At 38.7% G+C, this 12,244-nt stretch overlaps 1 pseudogene; it reads right to left on the reverse strand.

Annotated features, from left to right (window-relative positions):
• Positions 1 to 6,737: 6,737 nt before the first annotated feature.
• LOC118010787 overlaps positions 6,738 to 12,244 on the reverse strand; it is an 81,715-nt pseudogene continuing 76,208 nt past the window's right edge.

Genomic DNA, 12,244 nt, shown 5'->3' on the forward strand with positions numbered 1-12,244 from the left:
GTCTCATAGAATGAATTTGAAAGCTTTGCTTCCTCTTTTACTTTTTGGAATAGTTTGAGAATAGGTATTATTTAAATGTTTAACATTCTTTAAATGTTTGCTAGAATTTGTCTGTCAAGCCCTCTGGTCCTGGACTTTTGTTTGTTGGGAGTTTCTTGATTATTGATTCAATTTGGTTGCTGGTAATTGGTCTGTTTAAATTTTCTATTTCTTCCTGCTTCAATTTTGGTACGTTACATATTTATAGGAATTTATCCATTTATTCTAGGTTACCCACTTTGTTGGCATATAATTTTTCATAATATTCTCTTATAGTCCTTTATATTTCTGTAATGTCAGTTGTTACTTCTCCTCTTTCATCTCTGAATTTGTTTGAGTCCCCTCCCCATGATTATGGCTAAAGTTTATCAATTTTGTTTATCTTTTCAAAGAACCAGCTCCTGGTTTCATTGATCTGCTCTCTCTATTGTTTTAGTTTCTATTTTCTTTATTTCTCCTCTAAACTTTACTATTTCCTTAATTCTACTGATTTTGGGTTTTGTTTGCTATTTTTTTTAACTCCTTTACGCGTAAGGTTAGGTTGCTTATTTGAGAGTTTTTTTTTCTTCTTCTTGAGGTAGGCCTGTATTGCTCTAAGCTTTCCTCTTACAACAGCCTTTGCTGCAACCCAAAGGTTTGGATCTTTGTGTTTTCATTACCATTTGTCTCCATGGATTTTTTTTTATTTCCTCCTTGATTTTCCTGGTTGACCTATTCATTGATTCGTAGCATGTTATTAAACCTTCACGATTTGTGGTCTTTCCAGACTTTTTCTTGTGGTTGACTTCTAGTTTCATAGTGTTGTGGTCAGAAAAGATGCACGGTATGACTTCAGTCTTTTTCAATTAGTTGATATTGGTTTTGTGGTCTAACGTGTGTCTATTCTGGAGAATGTTCCATGTGCACTTGAAAAGAATGCATATTCTGCTGTTTTGGGGTGGTATGTTCTGAATGCATCTGTTAGATCCATTTGGTCCAATGTGTCATTCAAAGCCACTGTTTTCTTGCTGATTTTGTTTCAATGATCTATCCATTGATGTAAGTGGAATGTTAAATTCCTCTACTATTATTGTATTACTATGGATTACTTCCTTTATGTTTGTTCTTAGCGGCTTTGTGTATTTGAGAGCTCCCATATTGGGTGCATAAATATTTACAATTGTTGTATCTTCTTGTTGGATTATTCCCTTTATGATTATTTCGTGCCCTTCTATGTTTCTTTCTAGAGTCTTTAAGTCTATTTTGTCCAATATAAGTATTGCTAATCCAGCTTTCTTTCACTTCCATTTGCATTATAAATGCTTTCCCATCCCTTCACTTTCAATCAGCATGTGTCCTTAGGTCTGAAATGAGTCTCTTGTAGGCAGCATATAGATGGATCTTGCTTTTTAATCTGTCACCCTATGTCTTTTAATTGGAGTGTTTAGTCCATTTACATTCAAAGTAATTATTGATAGGTATGTACTTATTATCATTTTGTTACTTGTTCTGTGGTTGTTTTCATAGTTCTTCTTTGTTCCTTTCTTATCTTGCTCTCTTCTCTCATGGTGCTGGCTTTCTTTAGTCATATACTTGGATTCCTTTCTCTTTATTTTTTGCATATCTATTACTGGTTTTTGATTTGTGGTTACTATTAAGTTTATATATATTATCCTATGTATATAGCAGTCTATATTAAGTTGATGGTTAATTAAATTTGAACCCATTCTAGAAGCACTAGCATTTTGTCTAACTGTATATGTTTCTATGTGTTAGGGAAGTCAGCTATGTCTCATGATGTTGAAAGCAATGACCCTATGAAGAAGAGGTCCTACAGTCCCTGCAGTGCAATGTCCCTTGTTCATCAGAAACTGGCATTTCAGTGCTGTCTCCTATGTGTGTTGCATGTACCCTATTTTGTTGCTGAGCTGTGTTTGCCTTCAGTTCAGTCATCTGCAATGTCTCTCTTTGCCTGTTGTGGGCAGGGTTTGGTCCCTGTGTTGTTAATGGGCCAGTCTAGAGCCACACTGGATTGAGTCAGACCAGGCATTTGCCAGAGCTGTGGTAATACCAAACTGCAGGACACTCTTCTTATGTTGGCTCCAAGAAGCTTTCTTTGGTGGGTAGGACCGACACAATCCAACCAGATGTCTGCCCCAGCCCACTGCTGGGGCCATATTCAGACTGGTTTGTGTGGTTATCTTCCCCTCTCCCCTGAGCAGGAGTCACTTTGGAGTGGTACGGGCCCCTGTCGGGGTTGCTTGCATATTACCAGGCTTGCAGCACAGCTTTGGATGACATCTCCCAAGGGTGTGTTGGTGGATGGGGGTTCACCTGAGAATTCAGTCAGGGTACACAGTGCCAGCAGGCCCATGTTGGTCCACTGCAGGAAGGGACCTGCAGCCACCTGAAAAAACTGCCCAGGCTGGTGGTGTTGGAGGATGTGGATGCACATAAGCACATGAGGGCAGGGTGCACTGTTAGGTGGAAGGTGTTCACACTGCATGGGTCACAGCAGATGTCTCTATATTTAGGCTAGGGGATCAGGGAGGGAAATGGTGCCCACCAGCTCCTTTGCTCTTGGGGAGTTCTCCTAAAGATCCCTGCCCCTCCAGCATAACCTCTGAGATTAGTAAATAAATCTCCTTCCTGTACACCCCAGGCATTTTTTAAACTGCTGCTCTGCTGTACCTCAGTGGGGCTGTTTGTTGTGCTGTCTTTTTAAGGGTGGGGACTTAGTTTCCTATTGCTCTCTAGCTCTCCCAAGTAGAGCACACTGATTTCTAAAGTTCCCGGGGTTAAGCCCCACTAATTGTAAGATCTCTTGAAGCCAGGCCCCTCTGGTTTTCAAAGCCAAATATTATGGGGATTCACCTTCACAATGTGGATCCCTCATGCCTGGGATGCCTGGCATGGGTCTGCTCCTCTCCTTTCTCTGTGACTGCTGCATCCCTCCCTCTCGCAGGCAGTTCTGTGTGTCCATTTGGCTCCCATCCATGTCTCTGCCCTTTCTTCCCTCCTCACTGTGGCCTCTCCTCTACACTTACTCTGGAGAATCTGTTCTGTCAGTCTTTGGGTTGTATTCCAGGTTATTTGCACTGATATAAGTGTTATCTAGTTGTATCTGTGGGATAAGGTGAGCCCAGCCTCCTCCTATTCTGCAATCTTCCCTGTAAGTCCCCAGGATTTCTTTAGTTATTTTGGTGCTTAGAATTAGTTATTTTGGTGTTTAGAATATACCCTTTTATGAGTTTACAGAGAAGACTTTCAAAAGTTGAGAGATTTATTGTTTTCTCTGTGGTTATCAGTTTTTTTTAAATTTATCCAAGGTAATTTCAAGGAGGAAAGATGGATTATAGAGCACATATAGACAGTCAAATGCTCCTCTAATCAAAATCATTTATAAATATTTATAATAAGTTCTACACATTGATTTCTGCCTCATTTCTAGGCATTAATAATAAAGCATCAGAAAGAGAAATTAAGAAAACAATCCCATTTACAATTGCACCAAAAATAATCAGGTACCTAGGAATAAATCTAACCAAAGAGGTGAAAGACTTGCACTCTGAAAACTATAAAACATTGATGGATAAATCAAAGACAACACAAAGAAATGGAAAGATGTTTCATGCTTATGAACTAGAAGAACAAATATTGTTAACATGTCTGTACTACCCAAAGCTATCTACACATTTAATGCAGTCCCTATCAAAATACCACCAGTGTTTTCCACAGAGCTAGAACAAACAATCCCAAAGTTTTTATGGAACCACAAAAGACCTTGAACAGCCAAAGCAACCTTGAAAAAGAAAAGCAAAGCTAGAGGCATCACAGTTCCAGACTTCAAGTTACATTATAAAGCTATAGTGACCAAAACAGTTTGGTACTGGCATAAAAATAGGCACATAGATCAATGGGGCAGAATAGAAAACCCAGAAATAAACCCACAATTGTATGGTAAACTAATCTTCAACAAAGCAAGAAAGAATATCCAATGGGAAACAGACAGTCCCTTCAATAAATGGTGTTGGGAAAACTGGACAGCCACAGGCAAAAGAATGAAACTGGACCACTTTCTTACACCATATGTAAAAATAAATTCAAAATGGATTAAAGACCTCAATGTAAGACATGAAACCATAAAAATCCTAGAAAAGAACACAAACAGTAATGTCTCTGACATCAGCCATAGCAACATTTTTTAAAGATATGTCTCCTGAGGCAAGGGAAACAAAAGCAAAGACAAATTACTGGGACAACATCAAAATAAAAAGCTTCTACACAGTGAAGGAAACAATCAACAAAACTAAAGGCAACCTACTGAATGGGAGAAGATGTTTGCAAATGACATACCTGATAAAAGGTTAGTATCCAAAATGTATAAAGAACTGATACAAGTCAACACCCAACAAACAAATAATCTGATTAAAAATGGGCAGAAGACATGAACAGACATTTGGCCAACAGACACATGAAAAGATGCTCAGCATCACTCATCATCAGGAAAATGTAAATTAAAACTACAATGAGATATTACCTTACACCTGTCAGAATGGCTAAAATCCAAAACACAAGAAATAACTAGTGTTAGTGAGGATGTAGAGGGAAAGGAACTGTCATGCATTGTTGGTGGGAATGCAAACTGGTGCAGCTACTTTGGAAAACAGTATGGATGTTCCTCAAAAAGTTAAAAACTACCATATGACCCAGTAATTGCACTACTGGATTTTTACCTAAAAACTACAAAAAACCCCAAAAAACCCAAAAACTAATTCAAAGGGATACAGGCATCCCTCTGTTTATAGCAGTATTATTTGCAATTACCAAATTATGGATGCTGCCCACGTGGTCTTCTATAGATGAATAGATAAAGAAGATGTGGTATACATATACAATGGAATAGTATTCAGGCATAATGAAAGAATGAAATCTTGCCATTTGCAATGACATGGATAGAACTAAGAGTATAATGCTAAGTGAAATAAGCCAGTCAAAGAAAGACAAATACCATATGATTTCACTCATAGATAGAGTTTAAGAAATAAAACAAAGAGCAAGGGAAAAAAAAGAGAGGAGAGATAAGCTAAGAAACAGACCCTTAACTATAGAGAACAAATTGATGGTTACCAGAGGGGTTGGGGGGTGAGGAGATGGGTGAAATAGATGATGTCATGATGAGCACTGGGTGAAATATGGAACTGCTGAATCAGTTGTACACCTGAATTATACACCTATATTGTACTAACACAACACTGTATGTTAACTGTACTGGAATTAAAAAAAAATAAAATAAAAAATAAAATAAGACGGGTTCTACTTACTTAATCTTGGGTGACCCAGAAAAATATGTTTGGTTTGTTTTCTGTCTTTAGACTAATCATGCCCACAGATTAGCCATGCCCACAGAACCCCCTTGCTCAAAAGGAACTCACTGTGGGGCACCTGGATGGCTCAGATGGTTAAGTGTCTGCCTTCGGCTCAGGGTCCTGGGATCGAGCCCCGCATCAGGCTCCTGGCTCAGCAGGGAGCCTGCTTCTCCCTCTCCCTCTGCCTCTCCCCCTGCTCATGCTTTTCTCTCTCTGTATCTCTGTGTCTCAAATGAATAAATTTTAAAAAAGGAAATCACTGAGAAAAAGCAGGCTGCTGGTTATTTCTTGCGTCCTCACTTTGAAAAATCTTCTCAAAGAATTAGAAGATCTGTCTTCTGCCCTTTTTGCTGTTAGAGCTATAGCACTCAGTCATGGCTCTGTGAACATAGTCTGGACATCCCACAGCCTTGACCTGATGCCTTTCATACAGTGGATGCAACCATGTGTGTGGGCATGGTGATGATGAGAGGAGGGGCAGGATAGAATTTATATTTGTTGAATTAATGACTGAAGAGAAATCAGTTATTTTTGTCAATAATTAAGATCACCATTTCTTCAGTAGCAGGCGACCCAAATCCCAGTTCTGCTACTTAGAACCTTTATCAATTCAGGTGAATCACTCAGTTTCCTTATCTATCAAATGGCACTAGAACTACTTGCTTTGCATACCCTGTCAAATGATACACAAAATAGTGCAAATGAAAACACTTTGTGGAAAAAAAACCATTTTGTGAATGTTTGTCATTCTTTCTCTCCCCTTTAATTTGCTCACTCCCAGAGTGCCCCATCGTGCTCTGGAGTCCTCACAAGTTGGAGTTGCTGACCATCCATTTGCTCTGGAAACTGACAGTGACACATATTGGGGGTCAGGAATAATAATTTTACTTTGGCATTTCTCTGAAAGTTCTAGGAAATGCCATCTAGTTCTAGAGATTTAGTGACACTCTGTTAGGTCAGACACAGGCAAATTTCTGATAAGTTTGACAATTACTTCAAATTCTGAGAGAGCCAAAGAGATGTTAGAGAAATATCCTGACCAACTGGGAATAAATTTAGTAGACCAGGGCAGGGAGTTTTAAGCATACAGGGGTTGAAATACACTGGTATTGTGAGCCTGATTTTTATGGTATCAAATCCCACAGATATATAGGGCCTATAACTATGTTTAAGACCAAAGTGATTCAAAATATATTGGGTTTGAACAATTATGGCAAATTTTTAGGACCTTCCCCTGAAACTGCTTTAGGACTCTAGGACATAGCAAATTGTCATGTCTGATGATGGAAAGTGGCCCAGATCCCTGGATAACTCTCATTCTATGTGAACTGGCAGCACACAGCATATGCCCTATCCTGTTCCTTCCTGGAAGTCTGAAGGTGGCATGGCCTCACCTGTTGGGGGTGTGTTCCTCCTCCTTTTTCCTGTGTCCCTGTCCCTGCTAACAGTGATGACACTGACTTGGGGGCTGGGGTTGTGAGGAATGATAATTGTTTGCCACCGCTCCTTCCTGGTGGTGCTGGAGGCCCCTATCACTCCACCTACATGTGATGGAAGAGATGCAGGCTGGGCTGCTCTGCACCAGGGTGCAGCAGGGATGTGTGTTCTTGTTCCTCTTGGACCTCTGAGGGGAGCCGAAGGCCTGAAAGGAGACCTCACAGGTGGAGACAGGTCTCACAGAGGACTGGTGGGACTTACTCTTCTGGGAGGAGGTGGTGCTGGTTGGTTGCTGCCGTACCACATGGGTCACACCCATATTTAAGGACTGGGCTGCTGGAAGGGTCACATGAGTAGTCAGTAGCACAGACTGCTGCATGATGGGATTGAGTATTCATGTTCCTCCAGTTGGCCAGCTGCTGGATACCTGCCGTGGTCTCAGAAATCACAATCACATGCTGCACTGTCATGTGGGTGGCTGCTCCAGTCAGCTGCTACCATGCTAGAGAAAATAAGATTTTCTGGGTCCTACTTGGCCAGGCCTCCTGGGCAACTAGACCTGGTTGGATCTGAAGATACTGAGCTTCTGGGGCTTGAGTGACAATGGTAACTACATTCTTTATTCATATGAAGTTGCCAGCATACTTAGAGGGAGACCTTTGGAACCATAAGAATCTGGGTGGACACATGATGAGAGCTTGCTAGGAGTCAGGCCAGGCATAGATCTGGGCTGCTACTGTGTACAGGGGCATGCTCTGCTGGGCCACTGCAGCCATGGATGCCTCTGAGGACTGGTAGAGTGTAGACTGGTAGTTTAGGAGACTTCAAGGTTGGATTAGGAAATAGTGGCACTGGTAGAGGTGGGAGCCTGGTTGTGGACAGTGTTCGGGTGGTTGTTGAAGGTCATAGTCTAGTTGGTGGATGTGCTGGGGGCAATATGCATGATGAAGGCAGTTTTGCTTGGGTTCACAGTGTCATACATATTCACCCAATGTTTGCAAACCTCCATGATCTGAAAATATGATTTTATTTGTGTATTATGGGAAAAATCAAGTAGGTGTGTCATGGTGACAGAAGGGTGGTTTAGGATTTCAATCCTAGTGATTCTCAGCATCTATGGTGAGTATGTTCTTTGACAGGTTGATGAACTCCCACCAGTCTGCCTTTTCCACCAACATGTCACTCCCTTTTAAATCTCTTGTCAAGTTCACCTGGGCCATATCATCTAAACAGGTAAAAATGTACATCCTTGCTTCTTTCTGCTTAATCCCCATTTCTGCTTCATGGTCATCTAATGTCTTCAGCCTCCACAAAGAATATGGCAAATCTGTGTCACAGTTAAAAAGCCTAGTTATCTTTTTCCCTGCACTTAATAAATATTTAGCTAGCAAACCCTGTTTTTGTGAAATATACCAAATATGATCACATTCGGAAGCTCCTGTGATTATCAATTTTATATAGTTTTTTTCATTTATCATTTATCTCTGTGTGCATTTAATTTTAAGTCTTGGCTTTTTTTCCCCTAATTTTTTTTTATTTTAATGTTTAAATATATAAAACAGTCACATTTTATAAATTAAAATTATTTTAAAATACCTTCATGACATTGGATTTGCCCCTCCCCCACCTGAAATGGTTTTTAAAAATCAATGAAATACATGAAATGATGGTATTCAAGGTATTGGGCTTCAGGGAGTGGAAGGTAGTGACACTGAGACATAAGAAATGAGCACAGGGAGCTTTTTGATTGCTCCAGCTTAGTTCCTAGAGAGAGTTCTGAGGTCACAGCACATTGGCAGAAGAATTCACATGTAACCTGACAGCCTCCTTGTATTGATAAGATGGAACTGAGAGCCAGGGAGTGTGAGGCAATTGGATTCTCAGGACAGATTCTGGAGAAGAGAGAACTATAAAAAGAGAAAATTCCAGAGATCTGCATAAAGTCTCCCTCTGGTAGAATATTGATAATCACAGGTATGTGAGGGAACTACCTGAGGCTTTGGAAGAAATAACAGAAAAATTAGAAGCATTAATCTCTCAGGGTCACACAGAGCCAGAAATAGATCCTGTTCCTAAAAGCCAGAGCCAGAAACTTTGTAATTCATAATTTAATGTATTTTGGGCTGCATTCATTTTTTATAATATCAGGATGCTAACACCTATTTACATCCTGCATTTCTGTTGTATGTGTTCATCATTTTTGCTTTTCTAAATTATTTTTATTTAGATGTGTCTTTTAACTAGTCAAGTGTCAGTTTTGCTTTATGAGCCAATCTCAAATTCTTTTTTTTAATACAGGAGTTTTCCTTTTACCATTATATAAATAAAATTGTTTCCTACCATTTATGTTGTATTAATTTGTATTATTTTGTATTTTCTAGATCTCTTCTCTATGTGGTCTGTTTTCCTTGCTCTCTTTTGCTATTTAGGGGTATATATATACTATTTACTATATATATATATATTTTTTCTCATGGTTATGTTTAATCAAACACATTCTATAATATAAAGGGTATACCCTTTTCTTTAAAAGATTTTATTTATTTATTTGACAGAGAGAGACAGAGCGAGAGAGGGAACACAAGCAGGGGGAGTGGGAGAGGGAGAAGGAGGCTTCCCACTGAGCAGAGAGCCTGATGTGGGGCTCGATCCCAGGACCCTGGGATCATGACCTGAGCCGAAGGCAGATGCTTAACGACTGAGCCACCCAAGAGCCCCAAGGGTATACCCTTTTTAAATTTGGCTTCTGACATTTTAAAATAATCTTTAAATAAGACCCTTTGAGAGGTGCCTGGGTGAATCAGTTGGGTAAGCATCCAGCTCTTGGTTTCAGCTCAGGTCATGATCTCATGGGTTGTGGAATCAATCCCCGCGTCAGGCTCCACACTCAGTGGGGAGTCTGTTTGAAGATTCTCTCCCTCTGCCCCACCCCCACTCTCTCTCTCTAAAATAAATAAATAAATCTAATAAATAAATATAAATAAGACCCTTTGCCTCCCATGTATTACTTTTGTAACAATTCATGAGATTTATCTATTTTCATTTATCTCTCTTATCTCTTCTCATTTTTAGATGTTATTTCTACCTATCAGAACATAGAACACAAACATGCTAATCTTCCATGCTTCTTTCCACTTTATAGCCTTAGTTGTATAATTGAAAATATTCAATAGTCACAATTAGTTTTTTTGCCTAAGTATCCCCAGCCATATTTCAACTGGATAAAGCTAGTCTTCTACTAGATTTATCTGAAAAGATGCATGAATGAATGCAATATTATCTGAATACTTCAGTGATGAAACTGTTTTTGTACAGCCTTTAAAACTGAATGACAGTTTTAGTAGCTTTATTAGGATATCCTAGTGTAGGCAACTCAGGTATCACTTAAATAAGTCCTTTAAGTATTTAGATTCATATCTTTTTATTCATGGAAAAGCTTTCTTTGATTATAGTTTTGAATATCATTTATATTTCATTGTTTTTATTTTCTTCTTTAAGGACCAAATTATGTTATATTTTCTTTGCTTATTTGCTATATCAAGTCACCAATAATTTTTATCTCTTCATTATTATGTTTTCATCTTCTTGACTGCTTTTTTCATTCATCTTTATGGAGGCATAACCTACATAAAACAAATTATAAAATAAATTACAATATTTTTAGCAATACAGTTGTATACAACCATATAATGACCAATGACTCAAATCAAAATATAGAATATTACCATCATGCCATAAAATGACATCATTCCTGTTTGTATTAAATCTCATCCCCAAAGCCACAGCCCCAGGTAACAGCTAATATACTAATATGCTTTCTGATACTATATTTTTGCCTTCTATACAATTCCATGCAAATGGATATGTTTTTTCCTCAGAATGTTTTTAAGATTCATTTCATATTGTTCCATGTATTGGTGGTTCATTCCTTGTTATTGTTGAGTAGATGTCAATAGCACAGATTTATTCTATTTTTAAAAATCTATTCACCGGTTGATGGACATAGAGGTTGTTTCAAATGTTTGGATATTATGAATAATGCAGCTGTGAATAATGCAGTCAATTCACGTGTAAGTCTTTTGTGGATTTATGTATTTATTTCTCTTGAGTAAATACCTAGGAATGGGATTGCTGAATTATATAGTAAATGCACATTTAACTTCATAAAGAATTACCAAAGTTTTATCCAGTGAGATTTTACCATTTTGCAATTCCTCTACTAGTTCCTTCACATCTTTGTCAATGCTAAGTTTTGTCAGTCTTAAATTTTAGCCATTCTAGTGCCTGTGTAGTAATTTAACATTATGCTGTTAATTTATATTTCCTGGAGGCCTAGTGGTGATGTCTAAATGTACCCATTAGCTATTCATATATCTTCTTGGCTGAAGTATCTATTAAAATAGTTTGCCAATTTTTAATTGGTTGATGATAGGGTGGCTGGTGACTCAGGCAGCAAAGAATTGCACAAAGAGTAGAGCAACAAACAGGACAGAGTTTATTCATTCTCCAAAGGAGGAGAGGGGCCAGACATCAAGAGAGATGTTGGCCCTGAGTTTCTGTCAAGCTGGGCTTTTTAAGGGGTTTTGAAGGATGTGAGAGGGTTGCAGCTGTGTCCATGAGGGGAGGGGGTGTGGGAGGGGTCAATTTTGGCCAGGTAGAGCAGGAGGTGGCAGGTTTTTCGAGGGGCTCTGTCCCGGGCTTGTCTGGGATGTGAGTTGTGGTCAGGCTAGAGAATATGTTTTGTGGCTGGGGTCCACTTTCTGAGAATGGAGGGCACTGTGACCTAGAAAAACAGAGTTAGGGCCAAGTGCAGACACCTGTGAGTTTTGTCTGTAAGTTTGGCTGGAGGTGCAGGGGGGACTTTGAATAGATTCCTTTCAGTTTATTTCTCTTAAAACAAAAAGGAGACAAACAAAAAACAGACTCTTAAATACACATAACAAGCTGGTGGTTGCCAGAGGGGACGTAGGTGGAGAGATGGGCGAAATAAATAAAGGAGATCAAGAATATACTTATCTTGATGAACACTGAATTGTTTATTCATTAAATTGTACACCTGAAGATAATATAACACTGTAAGTTAATTATACTTCAATAAAAAATATTTTCTTTATATATTCCACTTACAAGCCTTTGTCAGAGATAAGTCTGCAAACATTTTCTCCAAATCCATGGCTTGACATTTTATTTTCTTCATTACGTCTTTCAAAGAACAAAGATCCTTAAGTTTGGTAGTGGGTATATTGACCTTGTATCCTGTGATCTTGCTAAATTAAATTATAAGTTCTAGTAGCTGTATTGTAATTTCCTTAAGATTTTCAATTCACGTGATCATTTCATGTATAATCCTTAGGGATTTCTATGTAAACAGTCGTGTCTTTTTTTAATTTAAATTTTAGGTAGTTAACATACAATGCAAT

Source organism: Mirounga leonina, unplaced genomic scaffold (assembly GCF_011800145.1).
Source record: "Mirounga leonina isolate KUSES-001 unplaced genomic scaffold, KU_Mleo_1.0 Mir_101664, whole genome shotgun sequence".
NCBI classification, from domain to species: domain Eukaryota; kingdom Metazoa; phylum Chordata; class Mammalia; order Carnivora; family Phocidae; genus Mirounga; species Mirounga leonina.